This window comes from Moschus berezovskii, chromosome 17 (assembly GCF_049115385.1).
Source record: "Moschus berezovskii isolate FMDL1 chromosome 17, NW_MosBer_1.0, whole genome shotgun sequence".
In the NCBI taxonomy this organism is placed as follows: Eukaryota; Metazoa; Chordata; class Mammalia; order Artiodactyla; family Moschidae; genus Moschus; species Moschus berezovskii.
In genome coordinates, this window is record NC_142476.1 from 7,760,143 (window position 1) to 7,774,463 (window position 14,321).

The window sequence follows — 14,321 nt, forward strand, 5'->3', positions numbered from 1 at the left end:
CAAGATCTCTTGCATTCCTATATACTAACAAATAAATACCAGAAAGAGAAATTAAGCAATCGATCCCATTTACCATTCCAACAAAAAGACTAAATACCTAGGAATAAACCTAACTAGGAAGACAAAAAAACTGTATACAGAAAACTATATGACACTAATGAAAGAAATCAAAGAAGACATAAACAGATGGAGGGATATTCCACGTTCCTGGGATGGAAGAATCAATACTGTAAAAATGACTATACTACCAAATGCAAACTACAGATTCAATGCAATCCCTATCAAATTACCCATGGCAGTTTTCACAGAGCTAGAGCAAAAATTCCACAATTCATATGGAAACACAAAGGACCCCAAATATTCAAAGCAATGTTGAGAAAGAAGAATGGAGCTTGAGGAATCAACTTACCTAATTTCAGACTGTACAAAGCCACAGTCATCAAGACAGTATGGTACTGGCACAAAAAGAAAAGTATAGACCAATGGAATAAAATAGAAAGACCAGAGATAAACCTGGGATTTATAAGCCCAGAGATAAACCCACACAGCTATGGGCACCTTATCTTTGACAAAGGAGTCAAGAATATACAATGGGATAAAGGTAGTGGTGCTACCACTACCTTTCAATAGGTGGTGCTGGGAGAACTGGACAACTACGTATAAAAGAATGAAATTAGAACACTTCCTAACACTATACTGTGCTGTGCTGTGCTTAGTCGCTCAGTCATGCCTGACTCTCTGTGACCCCATGGACTGTAACCTGCCAGGCTCCTCTGTCCATGGGGATTCTCCAGGCAAGCATACTGGAGTGGGTTGCCAGGCCCTAGATCTTCCCAACCCAGGGACCAAACCCAGGTATCCCACATTGCAGGTGGATTCTTTACTGTCTGAACCACCAGGGAAACCATTCTAACACCATACATCAATATAAACTTGAAATGGATTAAAGACTTAAATGTAAGACCAGAAACCATAAAACTCTTAGAAGAAAATATAGACACAACACTGTATGACATAAATCATAGAAAGGTCCTCTATGACCCACCTCCTAGAATAATGGAAATAAAAACTAAAATAAACAAGTGGGACCTTAATTAAACTCAAGAGCTTTTGCACAGCAAAGGAAACTGTAAGCAAGGTGAAAAGACAACCCTCAGAATGGGACAAAATAGTAGTAAATGAAACAACTGACAAAGGATTGATGTCTAAAATATACAAGCAGATCAGACAATTCAATACCGGAAAAACAAGCAATACAATCAAACAGCGGCCAAAAGACCTAAACAGACCTTCTTCCAAAGAAGACATATGGATGGGTAATAATCACATGAAGAGAAGCTCAACATCGTTCATTATTCAGTTCAGTTCAGTCGCTCAGTCGTGTCTGACGACTCTTTGCGACCCCATGAATCACAGCATGCCAGGCCTCCCTGTCCATCACCAACTCCCGGAGTTCACTCAAACAGGTCCATCAAGTTGGTGATGCCATCCATCCATCTCATTCTCTGTCGTCCCCTTCTCCTCCTGCCCCCAATCCCTCCCAGCATCAGAGTCTTTTCCAGTGAGTCAACTCTTCACATGAGGTGGCAAAGTATTGGAGCTTCAGCTTAAGCATCAGTCCTTCCAATGAACACCCAGGACTGATCTCCTTTAGAATGGACTGGTTGGATCTCCTTGCAGTCCAAGGGACTCTCAAGAGTCTTCTCCAACACCACAGTTCAAAAGCATCAATTCTTCAGCGATCAGCTTTCTTCACAGTCCAACTCTCACATCCATACATGACCACGGGAAAAATCATAGCCTTGACTAGACGTACCTTGGTTGGTAAAGTAATATCTCTGCTTTTCAATATGCCATCTAGGTTGGTCATAACTTTCCTTCCAAGGAGTAAGCGTCGTTTAATTTCATGGCTGTAATCAGCATCCACAGTGATTTTGGAATTCCCCAAAATAAAGTCTGACACTGTTTCCACTGTTTCCCCATCTATTTCCCATGAAGTGATGGCACCGGATGCCACGATCTTTGTTTTCTGAATGTTGAGCTTCAAGCCAACTTTTTCACTCTCCTCTTTCACTTTCATCAAGAGGCTTTTGAGTTCCTCTTCACTTTCTGCCATAAGGGTGGTGTCATCTGCATATCTGAGGTTATTGATATTTCTCCCGGCAATCTTGATTCCAGCTTGTGCTTCTTCCAGCCCAGCGTTCCTCATGATGTACCCTGCATATAAGTTAAATAAGCAGGGTGACAGTATACAACCTTGACGTACTCCTTTTCCTATTTGGAACCAGTATGTTGTTCCATGTCCAGTTCTGACTGTTGCTTCCTGACCTGCATACAGGTTTCTCAAGAGGCAGGTCAGGTGGTCTGGTATTCCCATCTCTTTCAGAATGTTCCACAGTTTATTGTGATCCACACAGTCAAAGGCTTTGGCATAGTCAATGAAGCAGAAATAGATGTTTTTCTGGAACTCTCTTGCTTTCTCCATGATCCAGGGGATGTTGGCAATTTGATCTCTGGTTCCTCTGCCTTTTAGAGAAATACAAATCAAAACTACAATGATATATCACCTCACAGTGACCGGAACAGCCATCATCAAAAAATCCACAAACAATAAGTGCTGGAAGGTTGTGGAGAAAAGGGAACAATCTTGCAAACTGTTGGGAATGTAAACTGATACAGCCATTATGGAAGACAGTGTGGAGATTCCTTTAAAAACTAGGAATAAAACCAGCGTACAACCCAGCAATACTACTTCTAGGCATATACCCCGAGGAAACTAAAACTGAAAAAGACACATTTATCCCATTGTTCATTGCAGTACTATTTACAATGACTAGAACATGAAGCAACGTAGATGCCCATCAACAAATGAATGGATATATACAACGGAACACTACTCAGCCATAAGAAGGAACACATTTGAGTCATTTCTAATGAAGTGGATGAACTTAGACCCTATTACACAGAGTGAAGTAAGTCAGAAGTGAAAGTTACTCAGTCATGTGTGACTCTTTGCGACCCCATGGACTGTACAGTCTGTGGAATTCTCCAGGCCAGAATACTGGAGTGGGTAGCTTTTCCCTTCTCCAGGGGATCTTCCAAACCCAGGGATTGAACCCAGGTCTCCCACACTGCAGGCACTCTGTACCAGCTGAGCCACCAGGGAAGCTCCATATATATTAGTGCATATATATGGAATCTAGAAAGGTGGTACTGATGAACCTATTTTCAGGGCAGCAATGGAAGCACAGACATTAGAAAACAGACTTATGGACCAGGGTGGGGGAGAGGAAGGAGAGGGTGAGATATATGGAGATGGTAGCATGGATGCACATACACTAACATATGTGAAATAGATAGCCAGTGGAAACTCGCTGTATGACTCAGGGTGCTCAAACCAGGGCTCTGTAATAACCTAGATGGGTAGGAAAGGGTGGGAGGTGGAAGGGGGTTTCAAGTAGGAGGTGATATATGTATACCTATGGTTAATTCATGTTCATCTGTGACAGAAATCAGTCATCAATCAATTAAAAATAAACATAATTAAAAGTTTAGAAGATATGGAAATAATTGCCTTTGCCTGATGAGAAGAGGGTAGGGCAGACATATCATTTTTAAAAATTGAACTGCCAGTATAGTCTCGTGTTGGCAGGACTGTATAGTTTGTAAGCAAAGGAAACCCAAACAGACGTTCACTCTGTTTGTGTCTGGGTCTTCCTGTGATGGAGCTCTCTGCTTCCTACATCAGTAAGGACTGGAGGAGAAGATGCTGACAATTCCTTGGGATTCAGTTCAGTTCAGTTCAGTTCAGTCGCTCAGTCGTGTCCGACTCTTTGCGACCCCATGAATCACAGCACACCAGGCCTCCCTGTCCATCACCAACTCCCGGAGTTCACTCAAACTCACATCCATAGAGTCGGTGATGCCATCCAGCCATCTCATTCTCTGTCATCCCCTTCTCCTCCCGCCCCCAATCCCTCCCAGCATCAGAGTCTTTTCCAGTGAGTCAACTGGTCGGGATTAGATGTGAATAAATATCTGGCAATTGTTGTTTCACTCACTGACTTTCACTGCTTCTCACTCATCTTCTCCCACAAGCAGAAGTGATTATATTCTCCTGTGCTTCTCCTTTGCCAACAAACCTCCCTCAGAAAAGTCTTCATGCATTACATACTGTAATAATTTGTAAACCAAGTCTTTATTTTGTTATGTCATGGTGGAATTAACTTCCTATTTCATTATGATTTATATAATTTATTATTTCTATCACTCTTTTTAAACTATGGCACATGTTTTCTCTGCAATAGAATAAAAACATGACTTCTATTTCATACTACATAGTTTCATTGAATGTTGCTTGCAATTATACTCACTATTGAGTTCACTGATTATTAGATAAATAGATAGTTGATGTCTTTCTAAATGCATTATATACATAGAAATCCTTGGTAGATTTTTGTAGCTGTGTTTAAGAATGAATGTTTTATTGATACAAAGAAATTAGGTGGGATACTGGGATGGGTTAGGAAAGAATAATTTTTCTTATTTTCATCAATGAAATTAAGATTTCTACTATCTGGTTCCTATGTCCACATCATTTTATTAGTGGATTAGAACTGAATCTAAGTATGCTTATGGTTTTATTTATGTGCTTAGATAATTATCTTACTCAAGCTTCATTCATTAGCTGTACAGCCGAAATAGTTGAGGCTTTTAAATGCCGATCCTTCATGTTTCCTTCCGTACGATTTCCTATGAGTATGAAGGAGTAGTACAGAGACTATAATTCATACTAATATGAACCATTTCTCCATTCTTTTTTCTTTTTTTAAATGACTCTAAAATACCTAAAACAAAGGCATATGCACATAAACAAACACTGAGACAATAAAGGTGGGTGTAAACAACTCAACTCTGTTAACATTTTTTGTTTCTCATTTCATTTTAAATTTAAATTTCATATTTAAATTTTTAATTTTTATAAAATTATAATTACATATTTAAGTTATAAATTATATAAAAGTATAAATTGGGTTTGAGTGAGCTTCAGGAGATAGTAAAGGACAGGAAGCCTGAGGTGCTGCAGTTCATGGGGTGGCAAAGAGTTGGACACGACGATAAGTAAATTATATAACTTATAAAATTATAAATAGTTAATCACATTACAAGTGAAACTATTTCTTGACATCACTTATTTATCTTTAAAATTAATTTAAACTAGAAGAACAGTTAACATATGATGTGCTAACTGCTGCTGCTGCTGCTGCTAAGTCACTTCAGTCGTGTCCGACTCTGTGTGACCCCATAGATGGCAGCCCACCAGGCTCCCCCCTTCCCTGGGATTCTCCAGGCAAGAACACTGGAGTGGGTTGCCATTTCCTTCTCCAATGTGTGCAAGTGGAAAGTGAAGTCGCTCAGTCGTGTCCGACCCTTAGCGACCCCATGGACTGCAGCCTACCAGGCTCCTCCATCCATGGGATTTTCTAGGCAATAGTACTGGAGTGGCTTGCCATTGCCTTCTCCGTCCATCCTCCTACATGGTCTTAATTTGGGTTCTACTAGAAGCAGACCCTGAGAGTTTATTTGGAAAGTTCAGGAAACACCCTGTTCAGGAGATGAGTAGGGCAGAGAGACAGGGAAGGAAAGACAGCCAATAAGGGATGTGTTATCAAGCCACTTAGGATGCCAGGAGCCTAATGCCAGGGGAAACTGGTAAATAAGTTGAACTCACACCTTAGGAGAATCACCCAAAGGTGAGGGAGCTCAACTTCCATCAGTTGTTAATTGAGAGCCACTTCTGGGAGGTGTTACTTACCTTCATTTTTCCTGCTCAGTGGAAATGAGAGTGGCTTTAAACAGTCCTGGAGAAGCCTGGGCTTAAGGAAGCAGAACTGACAGGTGGAGGTTGTCCAGGCTGAGGTGAAGTGGTGAGGCCCTAGTGATAGGACAAGGTGCTTAATGGTCTGCTACACACTTCAGCACATGGTGGACGCTCTCACACCTGCTTTTGTTACTTTCTCTGGTTCTTGATCCATGTTTTCCTCTCTCTTGAATTTTCATTTTATAAAAGCCCATCCTTTGGGAACTGCCTGAGAAATGATGCATAGAAAGTAAAAATTTGGATCTTTGCATGCTTAAAACTGTCTTCACTGTCACATGTGATTTAGTTTGATTGTGTGTAGAAGGCTTGGCTAAAAATAATTTTTCCTCTCATTTTAAATGAATTTTTCTTTCATTTTAAGTGAATTTCTCCTATTACTTGCAGTGTAGCTATTGAGAAGTCAGAGAACCTCCTGACTTCTGACCTGATTTTCTACACCCTCCACTGGACATTTTTAGGATGCACTCTTGTCACCCATGATGTTCTAAAATATGTTGCTGTACTTTGCTATATTTTGTCCCTTTGTTCATTTAGCCAGTATTTGATGAATATTTTCAGTCTATAAACTCATGTTTTTCTGGTCCGAGAAATTTTCTTATATGATTTCTTCTATAATATTTCTTCACTGTTATCTCTTATTGGAAATCCAATTTGTCTGATAATTGGATTTCCTTGTTGATTGGTTGATGGTCTACCTTTGCTACGTTTTCTGTCTTCATTCTTCCACTCAACCCTCCACATACTTAGGAGATTTCCTTGGCTTTATATTCCAAACCTTCTGTTGATTTTCAGTTTCTTTTAAGAACATTTAATATTGTTTTCCAAAAGACTTCTATTCTTCTCTTTTAAGAAATGTACTGCCTGCTTTTTCCTACCTAGATTCATTCTGTCTTCATGCAGCTATTTGTAATACAGAAGTATTTTTCTCCCTGAAAACTTCTATTAATGAACATGGTCATTGAAGACTGAGGCCTCAATAATCTCATTTAAAGTTCTGTGAATATGAACACATTTTGCTGATTGCAGTCTTGCTTGCAGTCTGATGGTACAGGTGAGGTATTTACAATTAAATGGTTGTCATGACAGATTGCTAAACGTTTTTCTATATTAACCCCCCTCCCTTTGATATTAAGAAACAGAACCACTTCTGGTTCATCATTTTAAATATCAGCTGGACACATCACTTTTCACTAGAGCCTATCTTGGAGCAACTTTCTAATGAATGCAACTTCCTGATCACTTACTTAGAAAAGAAGCTGCTTGACAGTCATAGACACAGAGAATGAATAGGGAGAGGGGTACAGGAAGGAAAGAAACAAATGAGGGGGCTTAAAAGGAACAAGGGCTTCCCTGGTGGCTCAGCTGGTAAAGAATCCCCCTGCAATGTGGGAGACCTGGGTTCAATTCCTGTGGTGGGAAGATCCCCTGGAGACGGGTACAGCTACTCACTCAAGTATTCTGGCCTGGAAAATTCCAGTATAGTCCACGGGGTCACAAAGAGTCGGACACGACCGAGCAGCTTTCACTTTCACAAGGTACAAACTTCCATTGTAGAATAAATTAGCCACTTGTATGAAATGTATAATGTGGGGAATAGTAACTACGTTACAGTTTTGTATGATGACATTTTCTAACTATACTTATCATGGTGATCATTTTGAAATGTTTAGAAATATTAAGTCATCATGTTGTGTAACAGGAACTACTGCAGTGTTATTGTAAATCAATATACTTCAGAAACTAACAAAGAAAAAGAGATCAGATTGAGATAGTAGAGGGGATCGGATGAAAACAATCAAGAGGTACGCACTTCCAGTAATCAGGTAAGTCTGTACTAGGGGTGTGATGTGGGCTTGCCAGGTGGCTCAGTGGTAAAGAATCTGCAGGAGACTCAAGAGCCGCAGGTCCACTCGCTGGGTCAGGAGGAGTGGCAACCTGCACCGGTATTCTTGCCTGGAAAATTCCACGGACAGAGGAGCCTGGCAGGCTACAAGGCGGTCACAAGGAGTCAGACACGACTGAGCACATTCACACACAGGGATGTAATGTACAACATAATAAATCTAAATAACACTGATGTACGTTATATATGAAAATGTTAACAGAGTATAAACCTTAAGGGTTTTTATCACAAGAAAAATTGTTTTCTATTTCTTTAATTTTGTATCTATATGAGATGATGGATATTCACTAAACTTACTGTGATAATCGTTTGGTGATGGATATAAATCAAATCATCATGCTGTACACTTTAAACCTAGGCAGCAGTATGTGTCAATTATGTCTCGGTAAACGTGGGAAGGGGTGGGGAGTAAGAAGCTGCTTGCTTTTTGCTTCCTTTATCCCAGAGTAAGGGCTGAAATGCAGACATAGTGCTGGTGAGCCAATTTCCGCCGTGCTTAAGAGGGCAGCATCCTGTGGGACGCTGAAGCAACAAGGAAGAAGGAGTCTGGTCTCTGGTTGAGGAACTGCTCTTTGTCCTGTTCGCAGTGCCAGATGTCTTGCTGCTCACACCGCCTGCACTGTTCGCTGAACCCAGGGTGGGCAAGGTGCGAGCAGGGAGGATGAAAGAAGATGCGAGAACCGCAGGGACTGCAGATGTGCTTACTCTCTTCTGGCTGGCACAGCTGCTGTAGCAGCAGACATAACATAACACAGCAGCTCTCCTGGCTGACACAACAGCCATAACAGTATTCTCTCCTGACTGACGCAGCAGCCGTAGCAGAGTTCACACTACATTCTCTCCGCTTGTGGCTGACCCAACGGACCCAGCCATGACGCAGCAGTAATTCCCACCACTTTATTGGTGGAGTTCATTTATCTGCGCAGCACAAGGTAGTCATGCGCAGGGCTACAAATGATCTCAGCTGTTACATAGCCATTATTTACAAAATTTGGGGCAAGAGAGCCTGAACATGTCATCTTGGCTAATTTCTTCACAGGTGATCATGTGGTCAGAACAGCTGACCATCCTTAATGCCTTTATGCCTCCTCTTTCATGAAAGACAAATAAATTTCTGTCTACTTTGAGCCACTGAGCTTTCGGATGTCCTATTTCCTGACAAGTACAGGGTGAAAGTGAAGGTTGAAGTTGCTCAGTCCTGTCGGACTCTTTGCCACCCCATGGAATTATACAGTCATGGCATTCTCCAGGCCAGAATACTGGAGTGGGTAGACTTCCCCTTCGCCAGGGGATCTTCCCAACCCAGGGATCGGACCCAGGTCTCCCACATTGCAGGCAGATTCTTTACCAGCTGAGCCACAAGGGAAGCCCAAGTACAGGGTAGGGAATCCCAGATATTAGTGTTTATTAGTGTTTTCTCTGTTGCTGTCCCGTGTCTCCAGAGTAACAGCTTCTGGTCTTCTGCCTGCTTGTTTACTTGAACTTCTGTCACATAAGATGAAAAGATTACTGCTTCTATATTCTCTTTGAATTCTGTTTTCCCCCTCCACCCTCCTCAGCCTATTTCCATCACATTCCTTTTGCACTATCAACATTGAGAGAACTTTCATTCTTTCCTGAGATAATTGCTCCCTTTCTTGGAATGCAGAGGATTTGCATTTGTCTCTTTGTTTTAACAGTGTTTTCCCCTACAGTGCAGGAGACCCTGGTTTGATCTCTGGGTCGGGAAGATCCTCTGGAGAAGGAAATGGCAACCCATTCCAGTATTCTTGCCTGGAAAATCACAGGGACTGAGGAGCCTGGTAGGCTACATCCATGGGGTCGCAGAGTCGGACATGACTGAGCGACTTCACTTTCACTTTCTTTTTCCTTTCCACTATGATTAATTCATCTTTGTATTTCACTCAGAGGTTTGTTCATAGTGGTGCTGAATAATTATATTGCGAGTAAAAAGTGTATACAGTTATGTGAAATGTTAATTTGGTGCTAAAGTTTAGTTCAACCTAAGAGAAGTCAACTATAAAGCCAAAATATTCTCTGCCAAATATTCTCTGACCACAGGAAAATGAATTACAACAAAGTGAATTATTTCTATTTTAGGTTTAATAACCTGAGAGCTGAACTGTGAAGAAAGCTGAGTGCCAAAAATTGATGCTTTTGAACTGTGGTGTTGGAGAAGACTCTTGAGAGTGCCTTGGACTGCAAGGAGATCCAACCAGTCCATTCTAAAGGACATCAGTCCTGGGTGTTCTTTGGAAGGACTGATGCTAAAGCTGAAACTCCAATACTTTGGCCACCTCATGCGACGAGTTGACTCACTGGAAAAGACTCTGATGCTGGGAGGGATTGGGGGCAGGAGGAGAAGGGGACGACAGAGAATGAGATGGCTGGATGGCATCATCGACTCGATGGACATGAGTTTGAGTGTACTCCGGGAGTTGGTGATGGACAGGGAGGCCTGGTGTGCTGTGATTCATGGGGTCGCAAAGAGTCGGACACGACTGAGCGACTGAACTGAATGGAACTGAACCTTGGGGAGAAGCAAGTTGGTAAACCAGAGGTTCTGTCAAGAAAAATTTTAGCTAAAGGTAGACTATATTGATTGTACTGCTGTTCTGTATTTATGGGAACCAAAAGAGGGGCATGTTATTTTCTAAAATTCATCTGAATTCAGGAATTAACCTTTCCAGACCTTTCTTTCACCAGTTTTAGGCAAATAATCAATTTTCTGGTATGATAATGAGCCTATTTGCAGATTTAGAAATTTGATGAGTTCTTCCTCCTATGTTCAAAATGTATTGAAATATTCTACATGAATTTACGTAATTAAAATTTTTTATTTCTGGAAATATTTGTTTTTTTTAAAAACTTTAGAGTCCTCTAGCTCACCTGACAGAAGCTTGGGTATTATAAGTTTTAAATTATATACATTTTTAATGTATACCAAAATGTACATGTATCCATCTGGGTATAATCTGGAAAGAAAGAAATGACACAGATTTAAATGGGGAAAGTTTAATATAAAGGATGGTTAAATTTTGATAAAAGAGAAACTTTAGGCTATAAGAAAACTCTATATGGTTCCCTAGGGCTGCAGGAAGGTACTCAAGCAGGACAGACTTCAAAGGGGGCCCTTTTCTGATGTTTGGGTTTAGATCTTGTTGGAAAAGGCATAATTGTAATCTACTAGATGCCAGAGAAGTTTGTAAGTTGCCTGAACCGGAGCTGGTCTGCAGAAACCAGCCCTTGGGAGCGCAGGCAGAGCATAACTGAGCTGCAGCTGGTGATATGCTTGTGGGCCTGCAGCTGGCCCGGGGCACTGGAGCAGTCTTTGTTTGTGCAGTGGCTGCCCATGGTAGCCAGGAGCATAGGTGTGCGGAGTGACAGGGAACCTACTTGCAAGCCTACAAGACAGAGACGGGTGCAGGCACGTGGCAACTGGCAGCCAGGTGTGCAGACGTGCAGACAGTGCTGGTATGGCAAAAGGGCTGGCATAGCATCTCTGTCAGGAGAAGCTATAGGAAGCTGGTGGCCAGGCCAATTCAGGGCTGCAAAATTACCATGAAATTCTGCATTCTGGGCAAAGGACTGGGGCTGACAGCTACTAGATAACCTCACACTCACAATGCTAACCCACTGTGAAGTGGCAGAAAACAGCAGGAGACACCTTCTTCCTACAATGTTCCGTTAGCACCCTCTACTGAGAAAGCTTAGCATCATGCTCACCGCGAAGGGGAAATGTTCATTATCACAGTTGTCTGTAATTGGTGCCAAAGGGCAGTACAGTGATAACTGGCAGAGAGTTTATACCTTAAAGCTGCTAAAACAGAAATGTGAAGTCAAGACACTCCATGATTGCTTCAGAGTTAAATCTATAAAGAAGGAAATGATGGAAGAGAAGCAGAAAATTTATTAAAACTTAGATTTATTTACTTATTTTAATTTTTGACTGCACCACATGGCATGTGGGATTGTAGTTCCCCAACCAGGGACTGAACCCACACCCCTAACAGTGAAAGTGAGGAGTCTTAACCGCTGGACTGCCAGGGAAGTCCCAAAACTTAGAGTTATAATCTAAGTTTTACTTTCCATCAAGGAAAAAATGAGGAATACAGTGGTTATATATTTCCTGTTAGTTGACAAAACTGAACATATTCTGACAGAGGACCTTATTTGCTCTTACTAAAACAGGTAATATTAAATAGAAATTTAAAGATGACCTCAGGTTACTTTATAAGAAACTGAATAATGTCATGGACAACACCATCACCAGCTGCAAAGCTCTTCCAATAGCCAAATGAATAGCCTTTAATAAGAACTGAGTTGGTTGATCTATTAAAGCATAAGTTGAGATTGATGCATTTGCAAGGAGGTAAGCTACTGATATCCAGATACATAGCTACTAAAGCTCTATTTTGAAACAAAGATAGATCACGGAATACATAGAGAAGTGAATAAATAGTATCTCCATTAGATTTGTGGTTCCCCAATTTGTTGCATATGAGAATCACTAGGGCCATTTCAGGAATATTTCAGAAACCTTACCAGATGTATTTCTTTAGGGGATAGAGGCTGAGAATTTGGATTTTTAACCACCATAAGGCATTTTGGGGGGAGTACCTCACCTAAATTTGCAATCTCTCCTTGAGGGCATCTGATAATTATTCACAGGTTGATACAGTGCTTCAAAGACTCACCTCCCTTGACCTTGGTCTTCCATCTTTTGAGTGCCTCGGGGATCTGCTGTAACTTGTGATGCCACTGCTTCCCAGGTCAGCTTTTCCCTCCACCCAATCCTGTCCCCGGCATGCCTTTAAGGCATTCTTCCTGAAAGGACTCCTGAATGAACTACCTGTGTGCAGCCTCCACCTTTGAGTCTATTTCCCAGGGAACGGAATGTATGAACTATTCCTCAGTTAACCCAAGCTGTGAAATATCTCCTTTTTTGATTTACTTGTTCTTTGTCCACGTTTTTATGTGCTAGTTCTATTTTTGGAATGATTTGTAAAAAAGTCTTTTTATAGCATTGTCTTAATTTGTTATATATGTATTCATTATTTTATTACCTTTTCTACTGTTTGAGGTGTGAGTGGTGTAAAAATTATCCTTGAGTTAAGTGTTTTCCCCTTTGTTTTCACCTTTGATATTGTGCTTAAAAGCTTTATACCTCCCAAATATGTGATTCTTCATGGACACTGAGAATGCTCCCAAAAGACAAAAGATCCATAGATAAAAGAAAAAACAAGAAATTCATAGATAAAAGCAATCTTCAAGGATTGCCTATGGTTAGATCCATGGAAGAGGGCCTGTCAGAAAAGTAAACAGCAAACAAAATGACAAAGGGACAGAATGAGAATCAGAAGGAACAGACTGGGGATTCTAACCGTTACTTCTGAAGTTTTGCTATAAAGAAGAAAATATTAACGATCTCATCAGCAAAGGCATAAGTGCCCTCACACTGAAATAACAAAGCCCTGAGAGGATCTGGCTCCAGTGAGAGGACACTTATAGTCAGAACACCTTTGCCATGGGTAATATTTGAGGATACAAATGTTTAATGATGACATTTTTATCATGCTTTAATCACCAGCATCAAATTTGGTCTTAGACAACAATTGATGTACCTATGTGATGGTTTTAATCAAGTCCTCACTTTCGAATCCAAATCTTTCAAGAACGTTTGGAAACAGACAGTATAGATGCTCCTACTCAGCATGTAGGAGACTCTGGTTCAATATCATAGTATTTCTTATCTATTCAGTTTCTATCCACCTCCAAAATACATCTCCAATTTACTTCAGAAAGGCTCCAGTTCTGTCTGCCACAACTTTGTCTTACAGGATTTCCTCATGCCTCCATCATTGTCCAACACTTTTTTTTTTTTCAAATATCACCACTCTCTTGATGTGTAGTAGTCACTTCTTTTATGTTATTATAGTTTTACAAAGTAAGTGTGCATCCTTAATTACTAGCTTGTGTGCTCAGTCACTTGAGTCATGTCTGACTATTTGCAGCCCCACGGACTGTAGCACACCAGGTTCCTCTGTCCATGGAATTTTCCAGGCAAAAATACTGGAGTGTGTTGCCATTTCCTTCTCCAGGGGATCTTCCCAACCCAGTGTTCAAACCTTCGTCTCCTGCGTTGGCGAGTGGACCTTTAACCACTGAGTCACCTGGGAAATCCAATTACAAGCTTGGGGTTGATTTATTTCTTTTTATAATTGGGATCATACAGTATGTATTATGGGCTCCCCAGGTGGCTCAGTGGTAAAAGAATCCACCTGCCAGTGCAGGAGTCACAAGAGACACAGGTTGGATCCCTGGGTCAGGAAGATCCCCTAGAGGAAGGCAGGGCAACCCACTCCAGTATTCTTGCCTGGAGAAAAACAGGGACAGAGGAGCCTGGCGGGCTACAGCCCATGGGGTCGCACAGAGTCGGACTTGACTGAAGCGACTAAGCACACACATTGATGCACTATCTCAATTGCTGCTGGTGAGATGAGCTTTAAGGTGGATTCCATTTATGTGTTGTTTAAG